Source organism: Leuciscus leuciscus (genome assembly GCF_965113295.1).
Source record: "Leuciscus leuciscus genome assembly, chromosome: 4".
Taxonomy (NCBI): domain Eukaryota; kingdom Metazoa; phylum Chordata; class Actinopteri; order Cypriniformes; family Leuciscidae; genus Leuciscus; species Leuciscus leuciscus.
The window spans coordinates 17,216,358-17,239,079 of record NC_138728.1 but is presented as its reverse complement, the minus strand read 5'-3'; the positions used below and the strand labels follow the sequence as shown (position 1 = coordinate 17,239,079).

The 22,722-nt window shown below is 37.8% G+C and overlaps 1 protein-coding gene across 4 annotated transcripts in view; it reads right to left on the bottom strand.

Annotated features, from left to right (window-relative positions):
• The window catches only part of syt1a (synaptotagmin Ia), a 192,998-nt gene extending 189,693 nt beyond the window's left edge, over positions 1 to 3,305 (bottom strand). For 3 of the 4 annotated variants that reach the window (XM_082168286.1, XM_082168287.1, XM_082168288.1), the window contains exon 1: positions 3,039 to 3,305. The gene's annotated coding sequence lies outside the window, so the exon portion shown is untranslated. The remainder of the gene's footprint in view (positions 1 to 3,038) is intronic. The other variant, XM_082168290.1, reaches the window with a different exon arrangement.
• Between the last annotated feature and the right edge of the window lie 19,417 nt (positions 3,306 to 22,722).

The following is a 22,722-nucleotide window of genomic DNA, read 5'->3' as shown; positions in this document are numbered from 1 at the left end:
TTACTGGTGGACTATGGATGTAACGTTTAAGAATATTCATATGCTGTAATCTATGCCACTTTGCATACACTTTGCATACTGTGCAATACAATTACAATTACAGAATTAATATTTTGTATAATACAAGATCAAGAACCAATTAAAAGTATGTAAAAAAAAATATATTTTTTAAAATGTCTGTTAATGCTTGTTCCTAAAAGAAAATCTAATAATAATAATAAAATAAATATGTGTATACAAATTTTTAAAGTATAAAATGTGTATATAGACATTTTAAATGTGTATACATAGATTTCAAACAAGACTTTTAAAACAAGTCTATATTATATTAGGGCAAAGCACTTTGTCAACCCTACAATCTCATCGCTCTTCTACTGACCTTGAGAGAGTTCCTGTTCTCGGATACATAAAACGATATTTATTCACCAGCATTTCCCACAAGTCCTTGTTGCTTGTGATATGTATGACCCCTGCTGCTTGCCTGTACAAACACAGGCTTGTTTTTTTTGTTATCCATCTCAGTCACTGGGTGAAGAATTACTGCCTTACTGTTGGTGTGGGTCACAAAAAGACACTGCCAGCTTGAAAATGCTCAATCCAGTAGTCTAATGGATATAAATTACAACATCCTCATAGTCTAGATCTTGTCACTGGAAGTTCGATCGCATAAAAAAAGGTGCGATTCACCTTCAATTTTCCATGTTTGTAATATATTATTGGTTTTTAATTCTGTCCCAGTTACTTAAATCCACAGTGAGTGTCCTTTAGATAGTGTCCGTGCTTGCTGTGGTGTAACGCAACAATAACATATCGCTCCGTTATTACACACATTTATCATGGCTGCCCCAGACTCTTCATGGAGCATGTCAGTGATCCGTACACTTCCCTCGCCCAGGTATCTGCAGCCAAGCAGCCAGCTGTCCAAGGTCAAATCATAATAGAGCCGCTATTTTTATCTTCTGGCTGCTATTACTCCTAACAACAGTGTTTTGGCCTCTGCAGGCACGCACACATATGTACACATGCGCTTGCATTTATTTCTCTACCTTCAATTTCAACACAAAAGGGAACGGTGTAAGCGAATGACAAAAAAAAAAAATCAGCCAGGTGAATGATCCTAATCTCACAGGCTGACATTAAAGACTTCCACAGATGCCCTGCTGAGCATAAGAGACAGTACAAGGGATGGTTAACTCCACCTTTCGGCAGTACCGGGCTTGTATCTCACCTCATTAATGGATATTTAACAAGGCTGATAATGCACAACGTTGCCCTTGGCAACTACAGGGGGCGTGACATATTTGGGCCAACATCTGCTATCCCATATTGCCCCAACAGGTACAATATTTGTGCCGTGTTGCTGTGGTTGTCAGTAAACAGGGAAAAAGGAACTTCTCAAGCCAACAGATTCTCTTGAACAAAGATTATTATCGATGGGATGGGAGTCATAGCCATAGCTAACTTCCTTTGTGGACCAATTCATGTTCACAATTATGCATCACTACCACCATTATGAGTCATTACAAGGAAACCTCAAAATAAAAAGTTGTAATACAGAGTAATAATTTGTGTCCATGATCGTTATTTTTTATAATAATTAATAAATGCATTATAAATTAATAAATAATAACAAAATAAATGTAACAAGTTTCCTGCCCACCATATTTTTATTTACTTTTTTATAATCTCAGATTTGGTGTGCAGACTCCTTGAAGACTCAATTTTTTTGAATGAATGTACCCAAAGAATCTAAATTTGGTGCATTATTATATATTATTATATTAATCGGAGAGTATAAGAACTCAACAAATCCAGAGCCAACTTTGTTCAAAAACTTTGTGAACAAAATATCTGTAAACTGAAAATATAACTGTGATGGTTTGTTTATAATGGAAGTTTATAAGAATCACAGAGATAATCACAGCACATGCATATTAATGTGGAGTGGTGGTCAATTTTGATGAATTTTTTTCAAGCTATGTTATCACTTAGCAACTGTGTTACTGCAGCTCCTCAAGCACTGATGTATTCCAGAGGAGGATCTGCACAGCTGAATTGGAAAAGCCTGAGGCTACAGCCGAGCAATCCCTGCTCCTCGCTCTCACTAGGCGTGCATAGCAACCGCTGATCTGCCCAACACAGATATGAGGTAATGACAGGCCTATTTGTTGGTGTGGGCAACAGCTAGCCACAATGGCCCAAGTCCTTGATAACATAACTATACGAGATTTTAGTGTGTTATAAAATCAAACAAATGCAAACAAAAGGAGAGCTTGAGTTGACAGGGAAGCTTAAGTATGGTTTGATAACAATCTTGTGATTCAGAATGAGGGACAATGCAAAGCAAACCTACTTTCTCTTCGGCTGCTACTATAGGTTGAAGGAGACAGCATCTGTCTCTGAATATACGTTTGCAGTCGTGACTCCCAGAGCAGAACAAATAATGGTTCAAAGAACCTCTTTTACTGTGGGAATTATATGCCATTCTGGAATAATTTCCTCCACTATCCACTGACACAGATAAACCCATCACACATGAAGGGTAGAGGGAGAAAAGACGAAGAGAGTGTTTATCAGATACGGAGGACTGTGGTGGGATTAGTTTCCCTGGGATGAATACAGCTTCTCAGCTTCCATCTCCCCTCCCTTCCAACCTCAGCCGTACATCCGCACACACACTCCCACACACAAACCTACACGTAAGAAAACACATCTCCGATCTCCACCTACAAACAAATCATTCTCCCCTACTTGGATAAGCAGATCTCAACCAAGCGTGGCAGTAGATGATGGGTTTCTCACATGAACCATCCAACCAGTAAACTACCACCTTCCCTGGCCAGCCAGAAATAAGGAAGGAAACGGTGCCAAAAACCAGTGTTGGCGCGAAAACAAACGCCACGCTGTAGGGGCGGGCATTATGATGGCACGCTCTACTCTGATCCAGTATAGGTCTCTTTCAGAATCGCACCAAATACGAAACAAACCAGCAACATCCGAACACCTGCAACTTCAGAGAGGGAAATATGAATGCCTACCTGTATGTAGCTTGCTGTTATCTCCTGCTTCAGCTGGGAGGAAGTGAAGTACAGATCATATGCAGGAGAGAGGGAGTCACAGGGAGATGGAGAGGAGGAGTCTTGTCTGGTAGAGGTGGAGAGAGCGGGAGAGAGAGGGAGAGAGCTGCTGTTGTCGCTATTCTCTGCTGAGCCTGCAGGGAGTAGTGTGCATGGCAATGTGCTATCCCTGTTTGAAGCCAGAATGTGTATGCATCCAGTCCTGAATTAGAGAGAGGCAGGGAGAGAGAAAGAGACTCCTGGCTGTTTAACCATGCACCGTCACGAGGCACTTCCTTCGGAATCCCTCCAGTGAGAGTGGCAGAGCATCACTGAGTCCTTGGCTGCGATTGGCTATCGTGGTTGATGATGCAGTCAGCAGGCGATGGTTCTGGCAACAGTCAACTAAGATGACCCTCTCAGCTAGTATTAGCATCCTCACACATCCTAAGCAAAGGCTGGAGGCAGGGCAAGGACGAACAAAGACGTTTACAAAACCCTACTGGGAACGAGTTCATGTACTTTATGGGGTTGGAAGCTGGATGGTGTACATAGCAAGTCCCCGCATGGTGACTTGTAGACGTTCATGCGCACATGAAGACAAAGACGTCTCAGAGGAACATCTAGGTGTAGAGGTTGTGATTTCCCCAGAGAGAGTTCCATCAATAGCAAGGTTGGCTCACTGTTAGGAAAGTAAGGTGCTAATTAATGGGATGAATTCTGGGTAAAGTGACCTCCCATCTTGAAGAGAGTTGCTTGTAGAGTGGCTATTATTCTGTCTGATGTTCATTAATTTCGAAATGGCCTGGATCTGGATGGCGGACATAGCTAATAATGGTTCCCAATGGATCGCCTGATGTCTCTTTTGTGGACCTCACTGTTTCTGTGCTCAGAGTTTGACAATTTCACAGTGCAATGCCTCCACTTATAAAGGCCATCTTGTTGCATAAGAACAAAGATATAAAAAGTAAGAAGGGTAAATGACTCATCTCTTTTGTTGAAAATTAAATGTCAGACTGCTCGTGCTTGCAAGATGTGGTGGAATGCAAAAATCAATTGTTAATTGAACAGTCCAAAAGTTATAAAGCTGCCTTTAAATAACCGTTTGACTTGACGAGGTTTTTAATGTGAAACTTTAATAATTACCTTAATAATAAAAAAGGTAAACAGCATATACTGATGTGTAATCCAAATCTCAATTTCAAGAAACATGCCATTTTAGAGGAAACTCTCTTACTTTATTTGAAATCATACAGACTTTCTGAACTACTACAATAAAAATTAAACTATAGCCTTTATAGAGCTGTATTTGGATAACTGTACAGCATCTATTAATATGCACAAATCTGTTTTTGTTGAGTGCCATCGACGTGACACGCATCACACACATGACCAGCGTAGGCCAATAGTGAGCCTACATGCTGACGTACAACACAGAAGAGTTGCGCTCTGACACTACGTGAACTCACTCAGAGGCCAACACAGAAGAAAATGAATAGTTGAACAGTCGTTATTTTTGTTTTTGTGCACAAAAAGTATTCTCTTCGCTTGATAAACTTATGGTTGAGCCACTGTAGTCACTTGGACTATATTAATCATTGTCTTTACTAACTTTCTGGGCCGGCAAGTTTCAATAACATAGAAGCCTATGGAGGATATCAGATTTAATAAAAAATATCTTAATTTGTATTCCGAAGATGAACGAAAGTCTTACGGGGTTGGAACAACATGAGGGTGAGTAATTACTGACAGAATTTTCATTTTTGGGTGAACTAACCCTTTAATGCTTTACCTGATGATCTTTCTCTTTACATGATATCCAAATTGACATTGTCTTACTCTCACATGTAAAGAATAAAAAATAGAGCAATTTGAACTAGGGATGGGCATTTTTAGAAAATATTGTACTAGAATATTCTCATAAAAATTGAATATTCGAATATTCGTTTATTTAAATTACGTTTAACGAGAAAGACTTTTAATCACCATTTCTGAACAAGCTTACGATTAGGCAATATACAGTACACAACAAGCTTACGATATATCTTAAGGTTTTCTTTTAGTAGAAAACAAACATTATGTGGAAACAAATATTATAAAGAACAAACGCATTTGAGCTCAAGCAGCGCAATTTTTTATTTTTATAAAGCCAATAATCGTACAGAACGTACACTCGAGTCAGCATATTGTTGTTGTGTTTATACTGTTTCACGTTCATGTTGAGAAAAACAATATCCACATGCTCGAGTGAGAAAACGCGCTGAGCTGACAGACGTTGCAGAGACAAAGATAACGGTGTGCTACGCGAAGTTTCTAACAGCACTTTGCGTTTTCTGTTCTTAAACCTGTCTCCCTCAACGAAACTTAAAGGAAGCATATATCTCAATATCATTTTGCTATCTGATAAGTTATCTCGGATCAGCAAAGCAAAGTAAAATTCGAATATAGTTTTTTATTTTTCGAATAATAATTACAGATTTCAAATATTCGTGCACACCGCTAATTTGAACAAGTATTTTTTTTCTGACATTTCGTACAAATGCAATTATGTCCTTTATTTCTTTGCTCCTAGAAATCGAAGCTAGAAACGAAAGGCTGTAAACTGACGTGACATGTTGATTCTCTATGTATCCTGGTAAATCACCATGGAAACATTGAATTTAACGAGACAGGGAGTCTCGGGAGTGGTCAGGATGGAAGATTAATTATATGGGTACTTCATGGCCTAATGGTAACCTTACAACACCATATGAATAACTAAATGTTGAATGTTTTTGTCCGTCTGCATTCTGCTGTGACTGTACCTGCCGCAGTCTCTTGAGAGATGCCTCTGTTTGCTGTTCTGCAAATGGTCTTATCAAAGAGTGACCAGCAAAGTACAAAGTCACTGCCAAGTCTGCATACCAACTCTTAGCTTGAGATAACCTGACTCAAACTCACACAACCCTAATCCTGTAAAGCAAGCAGAAATCTTTTTTTTTTTTTTTGTGCCCCTGTTTTAAAGGTTCCTAATTTTGTTTTGGAGGTCTCCCACAGCAGGTTTACATGCGTAAAAGGTCAAAAAACACTTTTATTTTCTATATTAATTTACATTGCACATCACCACATTTTTCAATGATCCTCAAATGACTCGTCTGATGATTCAGTGTCTCTGAATCCCTCCTTTCCAATCTCTGCTCGGATTGGTCAGATGGCCCAGTCTGTAATGATTAGTCTACCGCTTACAGTGCATGTCGGAAAATAAATGCCCATTATCATAACTGAACTTCAGCTCCGGAGGCTTCCTAAAGCTCAGTGATTGTACACACTGTAAAGACAGTAATGATGGCGTTGATTTTACTAGGGCTAGGTAAAAAATATAGATTTCTCGATTTTAATCGATTCTCATTTTTACGAACCAATATCGATTCTTAAATCCCAAGAATCGATTAGTCATCCTGTTTTCAGTTGATGAATGAATGGAACATTGTAGCGCAAAGTAAGGGATAATGTAGAGCAAGGCGGTTGTTATAGCGAATACAACCCCGGCAGGCTGATCAGGACCCCGACGCGAAGCGGATTACATGGCTACCTACCAAATAAATCAATAATTTGACACAATTTTGATTTAAAAAGGAGTTGATTGATTTAAAAATGATTGTATTGCTTCCGCTAAAGAAGTCCGTTCCGTCTCTACGGTTAGAATCCTGTGTCCATAGCAGCGCTCTGTTTTTCATGGCAACGGTGTGTTATACTTAGCAGCGGTCTGTTATAAAGAAATAACAGACCGCTTTCTACATTAGAATTCAACCATGCCATGTAATAAATCGCAATAATCTTTGTGCTTTGTTACTATTGATATGAAACAAAGTGTCAGATTTCAAATTACGTCCATTTTCTTACGAAATTCAAAAACATAAATACCGTGTTGGCGCTGTGGCGTGAGATCGCTCTGGGGCAGCTCAACTCTAGAGAAGCAGCAGCGCACACATTATCTTCTCTTCCGCCTTAATAATACCAGTTACAGCGCGAAATAAACATGAATGAGCATCTGAAAGTGTGGTAAAAGATAGAGTACAACTTATCGAAATCCGTATCATGTCACATGGAATCACTCAATCAGTGTTTCAACAGTGGAAAGATGACATTAAAACGGCTTGTAAACAATGTTATGTAACGTCACATTTACCTCAAAAAAACCATATCCAGTGACCATAAACTCGTCAGTCAACTAGAAAAATTTACTCTAGAGAGGAGCATTTTGCTAAATATATGCACCATATTACATATTCATGATAATTTTTTATGTTCTTCAATATTTAATGCATGTTTGAATAAATCTAGCAAGTTTTTATGACAGCCACCATTTAAAAATGTACATTTCATATAACTTTATTATTATAAAAATAAATAAAAGTGTAATTTAAGTTTTTATACAAATCAGTTCACCTTCAATATTATAGTAGGCTAATAAAGCCTAGTAGGCTACAACTGACTCCCATAGTTTACAGCATTAGTTAAGAGATTTGTTAAGAGATTTGAAAATTGCCATGTATTGTACCTGATATCCAAAATAATCAATATTGAATCGAATCGAATCGTAATCGTAATCAAATCGAATTGCAAGCTTGTGAATCGAAATCGAATTGTGAAATTTGTGTCAATACCCAGCCCTAGATTTGACCATATCAATCCGAGCGCGAGTCCAATGATGAAACACTGGAAGAACTAGTTATTCAACCCGAACCTCCATCGCAAGGACGGCTTGAGTAGGACGTTTCTCAGTGATACGCTGCCACCACAGTGGGCCACAACTGATTGCATTTTTGAGATTTGTTTACATTCACAGACAGATACATTACACATTGCATGAAAGGTAACATTTGAAAAAGCATAATAGGGGCGCTTTAAGAAAACACGTGGATTTTGTGTCCAGATACTATGCATCTTTAAAAGTAATAGAAACAGAAGATCATGCATTATTGATGCAGTTCGTATGCAATTTAATGTACACTTAATCTGACTGGAATATCAATTACAGTCATCATGGTTTATTTTGAATTGGTATGCAGTGTGCTGCAGGTGGCTGTGACTGCACCAGTATACACTGCAATAATGTCAGCAGTATTTTTTAGGTTCTGATCCCTTACATGCATTTCAGCAAATTGGAGGATTTATGAGAAAAGAAGTGAGCTCCTTTCCATATAATGTGACCAGGATTTGGTTCAGTGAGTGACCGACAGTGTGTCTGTTATGATAAATAACTTAATCTTTATATTTATTCCATCTAAAGCTGGCAATTGATAACAGTTTCATAAGAGTAATTTGTTCATTCATTTTGGGAATCGACTACAACCGACTGGTTGTGCTGTTTGTTTTTGATTCACTAATAAGATCAGTTTCATAAGGGTTGTTTGTTCATGAATTGGTATACCAATTGAACCCGATAGAAAAAATATGATTGGTATTATTTTGTGGTCTTTCTTATTGCGTCACATTGAACACAGACTGTAAACTCATATTCACAAAGCATAACATCAATCTTAAGATCGGATTTTTTTTTATTTATTTTTTTTTACCCAGAATCCATACTTTTACCTAATTTAGTTTGAAGCTTAAGGCTCATTCTTGTATGTATTACAACACAATTCAGTCAAGTAGGACAACAACATTCATCAAGACCAGATTAACCGTGAAGTTAAAAAATGTTCCTCGGTTAGAATTTAGAGCAATAACATTCTTATAAAGCTATTATTTCCTTCTGATTTAAACTTTGTTTAATGGCTAGGGTTGGAGTAAGGGATAGTTCAGGAATGTTTCTCCAGGACCAGCAAAAACATGCTGATCCAGGAGCATGTCGGCAAATCTAAACCTAAAATCTGAATGGCTAATAAGAATGTTGTTCCAGAACCAAGAAAGCATAATCTTTTCCATCTTTTGTACTGTAACATGTATAGACAGTAACTGCGGATGACAGCACACAACAGAGGTGAAAGAAGAACAAGAGATGGGTTTGATTCCATTGAGGACAGACGGTTTCTCAGTAGCAGCCGATTGGCTTTGTTTCAGCAGGCTGGCTGGTTTACACGCTAAACAGCAGGGACACCAGCTGTACCCTCCCCAGTGTCCTTCAGAAATAGCCCTCAGTCAGCAGAAGCCTGGCCTCTGCCCAACCATCCAAGCAAACCAAGGCCTAACATTGGCCCAGTGTTAACAGTACCAAGTACCTGGGCGTTCTCCCTGTGGGATTAGAAGATTTGTATCAAGCGTGCTGTTGACCCATTGCTGGCTTCAGTAACTTGAACCTCACCCCGAGAATTCCAATCAATCACTGGCCCAACATTGGTCAAATGTCAGTCTCAATGACACGGATGGCTGTCATACAACAACTCGCTGACATCACTGTGAAGAATGTTGCGTTCACGCGCTCTCTGTAATCGCACACCGTGACTATAGAAATCAAAGTGACGTTATTAATTATGCAGCGGCAAAAAATAATTACATACTAATAAAAGATTAATGGAGAGACTTCGACCATCTGCAGCACTAGATTGCGCCTTGGTCTGCTGGGGAATGAAAAGTGCACAGGACTGTTTTTTTTTTTGTAGCCATCAGTAGCCAATCAGTTCTCCAACATCTGAGGTTTCCAAAGCCTTCAGCTGTAAGCACTAATAAAACCTGAACCTCAAATGTGTCCATTCCTAATATTCCATTCATGTGTGTGTGTGTGTGTGTGTTTATAGGGATCTATGTCCTATTATAAAGTTGATGAAAGACAGAATCATGATAGAAGAATCGTGCAATCCAGTCATTAAAGTGGAATTTACAGTATAACGTGGATTGCCACGGATGAATAAACTTAAAGTAGGGCTGTATACTTAAAGGTGCTCTAAGTGATGCAACGCGTTTTTTAGGCCAAAACATTTTTTGTCACATACAGCAAACATCTCCTCACTATCCGCTAGCTGCCTGTCCCCTGAACACACTGTAAAAAAACGTGGTCTCTGTAGACACCACAGGCTCCACAAACGGCAACAAAAACAAACTGGGCTCACCCGCACCACGAAACACATCAAACAGTGCTCCAGCCAATCACCGACAAGAAGTATTGGAGGGTGGGGTTTGGGGGGTTAGTGCGCGTGCACATGAAGGGGGTGTGTGGAGGAGAGAGAGGCATGAAGAGGGAAGTTTGAATTATGGCCGACACGCGACTAAAGAGACGACGTTCCGATGAACAAATTGCAAAGAAGAGGGACAAGGATAAGGAACGCGCGAAGTCCCGAATTTACATCGGAAAAACCCTCGAAATGTGGCGAGAACTCCGCCGGCAGAAGGGCTTCCAATCCGACATTCAGTTGCTCTGTTTTTGCACAACAGGTAAATCCATTTGTCTTTCTAAACTGACGTTCATGTTCGCCAAACCAACACAAGGATGTAATTAGCTAGAACTATGCAGTCAGCGTTAACTTTGGTGAATACAACATATATGTTTCTAGCAGCTAGCGATCAATCTCTATTGTAAATGGTCAAGCAAATTCACAGTAGGGCGACAATTTGTGTGAATGATTGTTTTCACCCATGGTTTGTTATGGATTTGAATGTTCATTTATAGGCTATTGACAACTTTGACAAAATTTGTTTACGCCGCCGCCGTTGTTTATGCTCACTGGGAAACGCGAAGCTAACGTTATCTTGCTATTATTGCGTCCTTGTATGGGAGTTATAGTTATAACCTCAGGTGGCGAAACGATTTTAAGACAATGTTTCTCTTTTTCTGCATTCTGTTCTGCAATATATAAAAGCATTTATCTAACTTGGTGACATTACACATTGAATGAAGTATCAGTAAAACTTAACTTTGTTTTTAGTGACTACTTTGACTTTCCTTTATGCCGGAAGGGAGGGGAGGAGGTAGGAGACGGGATGAGGAGGAGGGAGGGTCTAGCTAGCCTCCGTTTTGTTTGACAACAATTCGAATGTCAACACTCCCAGCATCACTTAGAGCACCTTTAACTCTTTCCCAGCGAGATTTTTTTTTTTTTTTTTTTTTTTTTTGTCTGCCAATTTCTGATAATTTTCACAAAATTGTCATGGCCCCCAAAATATTTTCTTGAATGAATATCTGAACAAATCAAAAGAAAGTACAGAGCATCTGCTTTAAAAAAACAAAACAAACATTTATTCTAACTTCATGCATTCTTTTTATCAGCATTTAAATGGTGGTAAATTTCATAAAAAAACAACAATTTGAACAAAATGCAGAGAAAATCGCATTTTTGTCAAAGACTACAAATGTGAAATGCTTTTATCGTATGTTTTGCTTCTTTCTCGTTTTGATCTGGAAATTCTGTACTCTTTCAGAAGATGCGTAATAGCACCCCTATAACAGTGAAAACATGGATTGACGTCAATGACGACAAAACGCATTGTCTCATAAATGACGGAAAATTCTGTCAATGGTGGGGAAAGAGTTAATTAAATCACAATATGGACTAGTGTCTGTGAATAATAAACTCCAAAAAGGCTGATTTTTAAATATGAAGTCTGTTTGATCTGCTTGTCTGCACATTTTTGCGCGGCACATTTTTGTATCCTACAAATACTGGTTGTGTTATCAGCATCTGCCATCTCACTATAAGAGGACACTTCACATGTCTTCACTACAACCTTCACTACAACCTACAACAAGTTTAATTTGAAGAACTTTAACAGAAGAATGTACATCTAATAATCACACAATTTTTCATCCTCATTTTAATTAAATGTAAACAGTTATCCTCTGTTGTTCATCACTTTGTTTGCCAAAAAAAGAAAGGAATTGTTAAAAGTTAATTTTATTACATTTAAAAAGATTCATTAAAATTTTTAAAGTTTCATGTCCTCATTTGTTTTCTGAAAATGCAGAATCCAGAAAAAAATGAAAACAGACAACACAATTTTTTATTTTTTTACAAAGGACACAGAGCAAACTACTGCCGGATAAGCTCTCACAATCCAAGTTGTCTTAAACTTGAGACATGCTTTACATTAAGCGCTTCAAACTAAATCATAAAACCTACATGGCTTGCCCTACTTTCAGATGCGCATTTAATGCATTTAAGATGCGCTTTCCTCAGTAAACAACTTGCATATTACAGTTGTATACTTACCTATAAATGTTACAAATTCATGCAAATATTTCCACTTCACATAAAGGATTATTCTGAGAGCAAGTGAGTCTATGCTTAACTTCACAGATCTCGATGAGTAAGTACTGGCAAAGTGGATTAGAATGGGGGCACAATAGTTATAACATTATTAACACAATATTTTGCTAACATATTTTGCATCCAGAAGTGTAAGCACTTCAAATCTCTTCCCCCCATTATAACAGCACCATAAATTGCAGTGTATGTTGCTGCCGGCTGCAGCAATATTGACAGACCACTGTAAATAAATATTGATCAGTAAACCACTGTTTAATAAAAGAAACTGTTTGTTTTTCCCCCTGCTGTACCGAAAACATACTGAACCGTGACTTCAAAACCGAGATAAATACCGAACCATAATTTTTGTGTACCGTTACACTCCTGATTAATATGTGTGAGTGTATGTGTGTGGTTTGACTTATCCCAGCTTTGACAAACAAATATCTGCACCCTCGGTTACCAAATGAAACCCAGTGAGACAGAAAACAGCAACGGATTATAGGTAGAAGAGCAGAATCCAACACAGACTAACTGTCAAACTAACATCTAGGATTCAGAAGTTTTAAAGGGATACTTTACCGTTTTTTCATATTAAACTATGTTATTCCCTTAACTAAGACGAGTTGATACATACCTCTCTCGTCTCAGTGCGTGCACTAAATCCCTCTGTCTTGCGGCGAAACTTTGTTAGCCCAGTTCATTTAATATGGGCCAAGCAGAGAAGCTACCAAACACCTCCACGTTTTCCCTATTTAAATACAGTTACTCGCGAAGTGTAACTCGACCTAGGACGGTGACACAAAACAAAACGTTGCGCTTTTCTAAGCGTGTAAAAACTATTTTGTATGGCGGAATACCATAGCAAGTGCTTGTAAGCACTTCGACTTGGCGCAGTAATATCTTCACTCGTGAAAAATCCTCTCACCGGCCCCCGCTCCCTCTAGTGAAGATATTACTGCGCCAAGTCGAAGTGCTTACAAGCACTTGCTATGGTATTCCGCCATACAAAATAGTTATCCATTTTACACGCTTAGAAAAGCGCAACGTTTTGTTTTGTGTCACACTGTATTTAAATAGGGAAAACGTGGAGGTGTTTGGTAGCTTCTCTGCTTGGCCCATATTAAATGAACTGGGCTAACAAAGTTTCGCCGCAAGACAGAGGGATTTAGTGCACGCACTGAGACGAGAGAGGTATGTATCAACTCGTCTTAGTTAAGGGAATAACATAGTTTAATATGAAAAAACGGTAAAGTATCCCTTTAAACAAGCGATTCCATGAGTGAGACTTTAGGTTTATTCATATAACCAGGCTAACACCTCCGTAATCTGTCAGATCAATCATTCGCCAGTGAATGTAATGATACGCTTCTCTCTGTCTGCATAAGAGTGAGTCATGCGGGGAGCCCCCTATTCGCCACCGGGGCCCACGTGTGTCTCTCAATCGACGGTTTACAGATCAGTGGCGTTCCTCACCTGAGGCTTGGCCACAGTCCTGTCAGTGCCTGATGGATGGCGTGACATTCAGCCACTACCCTGTCACTTTGCCTCTGAATAGGGAAGAGAGACAGAGGGCGAGAAACGATGGAGAAATCTGAAATGTTAAAGGAATTGTTTGTCTAAAAAAGTATCATAATTTACTCACCTTGTTGTCATTCTCAAACTCAAATTACTTTCTTACTTGGAACACAAAAGAAGAAATTTGGGATAACATCGGCAGCTCTTTTTAATGTGTGAATGAGGAGTGGGGCAGCCAAGCTCCAAAATGACATAAAGAAAGTGTCATTTCATTTAACCATTCCTTCAAGGGAAAGAGATAAATAGAAAAAAATAATGAGAGAGTGAGTGAGGAAAGGAAAGATGAGAGTGAGAAGGAGGGACCCATGTACTGTGACTTCAATGTGTCTGATTCGTTCTGCGGGCTAAGTTAGATTGCAGAAAGTGCGTGGGCGTCCATCAGCTTGCCTGCCAGTCAGAGCCCGTTGACAAGGCCAGGGCTGAACAACATGAGGAAAGGACAGACAAGCAGAGGAGAAACAAGCTTTTATGAATCTACATGGAAATGAGCACACCCTGGGGGTGGGGGGGTGCAATGATCCCCATCAGGCCTCCCTGCCATAGTGCAACCATCATTATCACACAGCTGATCACAAGATCCAGCCAATCAAAACCAAGACAGCAGTGGCAAAAAAAGAAGGGGAAAAAAAAACCCTACAAAACTCAATCAGGGCCTCTAGCAGCATCTTTATGCATCATGTATGAACCAGCTGCCACTTTTCTGACATGAAACCAAACAAGTTCAGTTGTAATTATACCACATCAGCTCCCACACTTGCAATGGATTTCTGTTTTAAAACTCTGTGATGTCCTGAATAATTGCAATTGATGATTTAGCCTAAGACGTGTGATTAATCAGTATCTAAGAGCAGCATCTTTGGAATATGCGTTATATTTTTAAGCATTTGAATTGTCACATGTTGTGCATGCAAAATTAGGAAACGTGAATGTGAACTGAATTTGCAGTCACCGTTTAAATATTTTGGATATAAACAATGATGTCTACAGTAGTGATCAAAATAGAGAAAACCACCTTTTGAAAGTAACTTGACACTTCAAATATAGATTGTATCGATTACACCATTACGCCAGTAGGTGGCGACAAGTGACTGTAAAAAAATTAGTTTGTAATTGAATCATTCATTCAAGAAATTTGATCAAATACGCTGATTCCCCCAGTAATGAAACAAGTGACGTATTTATGGTTGAGTCATTGAATCATTCATCATAAATATTTTTTTAATAGACTGCAGCTATTAACATTTTGTCAGGACCTCAAATAAATACCTTATTTTGTTTAGTTGTTTATCCAGAATCGTGGGAATCACTATTTAAAAAAAATTTGTGATTCTCAATTTATCCAGAATCGTGCAGCTCTAGCTGGAAATATATTAAGATGGTAAGAGAATCTCTAACAGTTCCAGTAATCTGAGAGCAGCTCTTTTGTTTCAGCATCTGTCCAATTTCCGCAGCATAGATAATCATGAATTACAACTTTACAGACTTACTATTAAACGAGCTTAAGCCTGTGACAAATCATGTCAGATCCTTCAGAACTTGTGAAGTGCTTAACTCGAACTGTTTGACAGTAGACGTACTAGCCTTGTAAATGCTCCAACGGTTAATCTCACAGATTTGTTCACGCTTGTCATTAAAATGGAAGTTTCTGGCAACCTCTTACACTGGCAATTTGCTACAGTGGCATCTCAGAAGTATTATAGAGTTATTCTTGAGAAACTTCACAAAACCAACATAGAGCAAATTGTTGGGCGATACTCCTTATAGTTAAATCGTCCTATTGTCAGTGTGTGACATCGCCGATACACAATATTATCGTCAATGGGTGAGGGGTGGGCTTTTTAAAAAATATTTACTAATTTATTTGATCATTAATTTACTTGTTTATATATTTAATTATTTACTTTTATTCCAACAGGAAATGACGCAAGAAATGTGAATGGTTGTCCATCATTTTGCGAGCAAAGATGGAGTTGGTGATAAAGATGATAAATGTCACTTCGCAATGTAATATATATAATATTGGAAATATTTTAGTTTTAAACAATGAAGGCGAGCCAGTGGATTCGACACAAGTAATGCGCAAACTTTGAGTGGGAGTTATATCGGTGAAGAAGTCTCAAACCCCAGTCAATTACACAATACAGAAAGTGAAAGTAAAAACTGACCAAGCTTTTGGCATCTGATGCTGCATTAACCACACACATTCTCTCAGACATGATGAGAGATGAATCTACTTCATCATATGCTGATAACGGTATATAACTGACTTAATTTATTTTCTTAATATGTAAGTATTTTCTTAATATAAGTATTTAATGAAAAAACAATCAATGTGATAAACACAAAACCAGGAACACTTCCATGGAGAAATCAAATATTCAAGCATTTGTTCTAGAGAAAAAGTATTTCAACTGCAAACCAATAAGGAATTTGGAATAAATCAGATGGTATAATGTTTGGTTCATCAAGACAAAACATAGTCATAGTTTTGTACCTTGCATAGTTGGTTTGCTCGTGGTGTGTCAAGTAACTTGTCCATGTTGGCATCTGTCTAATTTTACTAGCTTAACCAAGTCACAAAAGAATTTGAACAAAATAACAGTCTGATTGGACAGCCTTTGGCATCAACAACAAATGATATGAGAAGAAATCTAGGCTAACTTCCTTTCAGAAAGTTAAGATGACACATAAGACAATTTAATTTGCTATTGTAACCTTGGGTGTTCAAATGGGTGTTACTTGCATTTTATTGGTTGCAATAGTTATTAATTTTTTTCTGTGTTTGACCCTATGAGAGCATCTTTGGGACATCACTCACCATTTGAAAACCACTCATTTATTCCACCCACAAGACAGAGATAAAAACTAGCTCGACTCCACGGCTATTGTTCACCCTCAACCATGCCATTTTCAAAAGACATATGAGACAGATCAAGGCCAACATTTTTTTTTTTCATGCAAAATGCAAAGCATAAGGCAGTCAGTAAAAAATGTTTTCTTTGCACATGGATGACTCACCTAAACACATGACACACACACAGAACGAGACCAATTCTGAGCAATTGATTACATGGGTATTTGGAAGAGTTCTTAACACGACAGCCACCATTTGCAGGGATCAATGGGAGAAAACAATCACCCCATGAGCCGTTCTGATAAGGTCTAGTTCCCTCAAACACTTAAGCGTTATGAATTGATATTCTGTATGTCTCTAAATCATTCACAAAGATAAACAAAAGCCTTTGCTGAACTCTTTAAAGGATGCAAAGCCCTGTCTTAGGTCACAGGCATCTATTATCTCATCGATCTGTTGACTCAAACAGACACGTTCATTGTGTTTAAATGCGATTGTGAAGCTGGTGTGATTGTTCAAATTAAAGGTCCAAGATGATGCAGTGATTTACCTTAAATGTTACTGCACTGGGTTTTACAGATAATCAAATGTAATTATTGCACACTTAACAGACGTCTTGGTATAAACTGATTGTGTGATGCTTATTCTAACTTCCATGCTAAAATACTGTTCTCCAATAATGACACTGCTTATTCAGTTTATATAAGATAGATGTGCGACTTGATCAAATGTAATCAATGTTACAATGTGGCTGCAAAATCTTTCAGATGTTTTGCACATTTGTGAGTGCATTTACCTGTACAATCTCACATTGCTTAATATGCTGTCTAAGACATAAATGCTTTGACAGTTTTCTTTCTTTTATCGCAAAAAAAACCCTACTAAACTAAACTGCACAGTTTACCTAAACTAAACTGGATGGATGCTGTGATAGGTATCATATTCCTATAGGTAGACGTGGATCAGCTGAGAGTCAACTGATGCGAGCTTGACTGACGTGACCTCCCAGAAATAACGCTACGCTTGATTTTTATGAAAAAAGTATCTTATGCTCACCAAGGCTAAATTTGTTTGATAAAACAGTCAAAACAACAATATTGAAATAATGTAATTATAATTTTTAATAAGTATATTAAAAAGTATCATTTTAATTCTATAGAAATCATTCAAATGTGCTGATTTGCTGCTCAAGAAATATTCCTTTTATACACACACACGTTTGTTTTCAACATTCGCATATATATCTCAATATGTTTATCTCTACTTTCCTAGGCCACTCGCACACTTCCAGTCAGAAAAAGTGAGAAAAACACAAGTGCACTCCCATAATCAGCAGAGAACAACGCACCAAGGGAACATTATCCTGATTGGGCTTGAGCAGAGCATCATTTGTAATGTGCTTTTGATTCAATTTTGCCTTAACAGTGACCTTCAGGTAGCCTGCAGCCTGGAAATAAATGTTCTTGTTAGCCAGTTGTAGACCAATCTGTGTGTTACAGGTTGGCGGGCTCAACTCCAATCCGACAGTGCCACATGCAGAACAGTGTCCATAAACAAGATTGTCTCTCCAGAACATAGTTCATAATTCAAGCCCTATGTGTTGGATGTATATGGATAAAATAGATTTTAGAATTGAATCTGCTTCACCAGTCACATTAAATGTTTAATTACCTTCAGGTAACATCCACTGGTAAAATATTCCAAAAAATACCACAATATGACTGACAAATCAAACACTATGGATAGAGCATTTATTGCATTCGATTGCAAATTATAATTTTTTCTAACTTTTATGCTCTTTTCAAAGCTCTTTCATGCACCTTTTAGAGAGTTGTATCTGGGTTACTGTGCTCTTGACATTTTTGGACTGCTAACATGTTGTTTTTTCAAAAAATGTCAAGGCTTGCACCTTGGGACCTATTTCAAGGTTTGCGTTCTCGAGCCACCAAACACTGTTGTTGTGCAAATGAGCGGGCCGGAGCGGTTTTCTGTTAGAACGGTGTCGTGTTAACGGCCCCTAAGTTAATAACTAATGATCTTTGCAACGGAAATGAACCAATCAAAACTAACTTTAGCTGGACAATAATTTTATTGTAGAGCTGCTGTAGAGCCAAAACAATCTCTGTTCCTTTAATTTCCTATTATCACTGTAAAGCTGCTTTGAAACAATCTATATTGTTAAAAGCGCTATATAAATGAAGGTGACTTGACTTGACTTGACTTGACTTGTGTCCACTCTCATGCCTTGTTTCCTCCTAATTTTCTCTAAATGAAGTATCCTGAATTGATTCTGGCTATGAAGATTATTGCATATTTATGGAGACACAATTCTCCATTTTATGCTTTGACATTTCTTCACACACTCTTAACAGTGTTGTTGATACACTGACTGGACAGTTGTGGCTATGAGCATACTTGCATTTGTTTGTTTCTTCATTTTATTTATTTATTCTTATGTTATCGTTTGCCTGTTAAAGACAAATGTAATGTCTAAACTAGACACAGCTCTTTTGCATCCGCAAATCGACATTTCAGAAGCAACTGTCCAGTTATATGAAAAGGACTGGGCATGAGGCATGCTTGAATGGACAGATCAATTTATGATTTTCCCATTACATTCTCTTCCTGATGCTCAATGCCTCTATTTTATTTCATGACATTATTCAATTACATTAATCCTGATGATCTTTAAACTATCACAACTCTTCTTCACAACTATCTTACAGTACAAGGTAGGAAAAAGCAAAGGTACCTCACAGACCTGCTGTACATTATTTGGTACCCCCACTAGTTGGCAGTTAAACAGTGAATCAGTTCATTGTACAAAAGAAACAAACAAAGGTTTTCACACTTCTTCAAGAATGAACAAAGTGATGTTGGTGAGTTTGCATGTTGCATTTTGAATACGTTGCATGTGCAAAACTGAAAATATTTGATTAGCGCCAAATGAAAGATCAGGATCTATGCAGTTTCTCTATATGTAGCCTATCATTATTCAAGCAGTCAATCCACAAAAAGACAAATTTGCAATTAAATTCTGCATCTACTGTTAACTGTCAGATGTATGCTGATGATACGGTTATATATGTGCATGCTAAAAGCAAAAAGCACGCTCCAGAACAATTATCAGCTGCAATGGTCAATGTCTCTAATTGGTTAAAAAATTCATGTTTACATCTCAATGTTAGTAAAACTGTATGTAATTTTTTATCAAAGTCTGCAAATAGAGAGTCAGATTCGGATGTCATAGTATCAGGAATAAAATTATCAGTAGTCCATGAGTACAAGTATTTAAGGCATAATAATAGATTCACAACTTAAATTAAAAAAACAAGTGAAAAAAGTTGGGAATAAAATGTAATTTAATCTGGTCAATTTTAGACACATTAGAAATAATTTAACTACTGAGGCTTCAAAGTTATATGTTAATGCCATGATCTTTTCACATATGAATTATTGCCTTACCACTTGGACGCAGACAGGGAGAACTACATTACCATCAATCGAAAGACTCTATAAGCAGGCTTTGGAAATTTTTGGATAAAAGGTCTAGTTTATATAATCATAGTACAATTTTAACTAAATATATGAATACTAAGGGTGTCACGATTCTCCAAATCCTCGATTCGATTACATTTTCGATTCTAAAGTCACGGTTCGATTCGATTCTCGATTACATTTTTTTTTTTTTTTTGAAAGCACAAGCTATGCCATTTTTAGACTTTTATGCCTTTGTTCGCAATGTACCACACACATTGTCAAATTTAAAACGTTTATTAACAACATAATGTAACAATAACTTACATCTTCAGTCAATTGGAAACTTAAACAATATAACTTATTACCTATTATAGTCCCGGGGCTCCCTGGACTCCTCAGAGCAGTCACAGGCGAATAGCACGGCGTTTTAAATTGGGTTCACACAGCGTTTGCAACGCAGTACAAGAGAACGTTCTCGTAAGGGAACGTACTTGGTTACTTGCGTAACCTCGGTTCCCTTAGAGATAAGGGAACGAGTACTGCGTTGCCTTGCCGTGCTATTTCGCTCATATCAGGTACTTCGCTTCAGTCGATTTAAACCTAAAGTACTTTGGCGAGTTTTCTCTGAATTTATACACTTCAGCCGCGTCCAAATTGGCGCGCTCGAGATTGGCAGGGCGCGCCAAGCGCTCCTACTCGCCATAGGTTCGTGCAGTTGCCGCAGCACAGCCAATCAGCTCGCTCAGACGAGCTATGATGCTCTCGCTGTGCAGCTGCAATGCGTTTTAAAATAAAGGCTTCAATATTCTCGAGAAAAGGAGTTTTACCTATTACAGGCAAGCCGAGCTGACGTGACATATGGGGCGTGGCAACATCGACGATTCCATTTTTTTATTCGATAATCGAGATTGAGCATTAATTTCGATCGATTTCGATTTAAAATCGAAATCGTGACACCCTTAATGAATACTATATATTACATAAATAAATAAATACTATACCAACAAAATTAAGAAATATTACATCTTTTACTTCTTTTTCTGCATCCATAAAACAGTGGTTATTGGATAATCAATTATGTTTTCATAATTTGGAGTAGTGCCTTGTGTTTGTCTCCTTATATCTAAAGTCATTCTGTGTTTGTATTAATATGCTTTGATTATGGTTATGCTTGTTGGAATGTGTTTTTATATGTTTTATGGACTTGTGGATTTTGCCATCAATCAATGTTGATTAATGTGCATTGTCCCTTTAAAAAAAAAATATATATATATATATATATGAAGAGTTCAGATGCAAAAGCCTCTAAGTGCCATCTGAAATTTTCTTCTAGAATGATCATTTTTATCAAGCTCATATATTTAAGTTTAATAATTTCACTTAAATGGCATGCAAATTACCTATTAATTGTCATTTAAGTGAAATTACTTCACTTAAATATACAAGCTTTATAAAAATTATCATTCTAGAAGAAAATTTCAGATGGCACTTAGAGGCTTTTGCATCTGAACTCTTCATAGTTCTTTACTTCCATATTGTGACAATTGTGAAAAAAAGAAAGATTTTCAACTCAGTCATGGTGAGGTGGGAATATAGATAAGGATAGATACTACTATTCCTAATAAACCCCAGAAAAACTAAACAATATTAGAGAAAAGCATAGGAAAGGCCACCAAACCTTGAGCTGTTCCTGGATATGTGCAGCACCTGCTTGAAGGATCCCGACGCTAGAAATGAGTGGCTGAACAAGATCCCTGATCATCTGTGAGCAGACCAAGGTGCTGTTGATCACTTCACATGCAAAGTGTCATTGCCATTTAATCCTAAGAGTCAGAAACCAGGTGGAAAATGGTTATTAAAGAACTAAATTATGACTGTTGTTGCCACAAAAACCTTCAGCAGCTTTATAAGTGGACCTCAAAGAAAAAAAACTAAATATGACCATTTTGATGTAACACAAATGCAATATTTATGAGAGAGACTGAGCAGAAAGGTCAGGAAAGCACAGGTCAATTACAGTTTCCCCAATTTCTTAGCTTTTTGTGAAAAGTCATTACTACTGTAAATTACCATTTTTCTTACCCTTCTCAAAGTCCTATTCCAATGCTAATTAAAAAAAAACATTAAATGAAAAATAAATAAACAAATAAAATCACTTTCCAAAAAATGTATAATAATAAATAGTGAGACTACAGAACCTTAAGATGTATTTGTGTGCAGCTGTTCAGATAAGCCTCGGGTGGTTGTGCAGAGGTTGGACGCCTCTGTTTTTGACTATAATTGAGTGTCATTTAGTCTGACACTTCCAGGTGCCCAAAGAGAGACAAAACTGTATTTAAAAAGGTGCATGGCAGATGCATTTGCATACAGAAGTATTACAGATGGTAGCAAAAGGTAGCTGCATAGGCTTAAAGGAACACGCCGACTTTTTGTGACTTTAGCTTATTCACCGTATCCCCCAGAGTTAGAAAAGTCCGTACATACCATTTTCATCTCCGTGCGTGCCGTAACTCAGTCTGACGCACCCACCGCTAGCCTAGCTTAGCACAAAGACTGGAGGTAAACGGCTCCAGCTAGCATACTGCTCCCA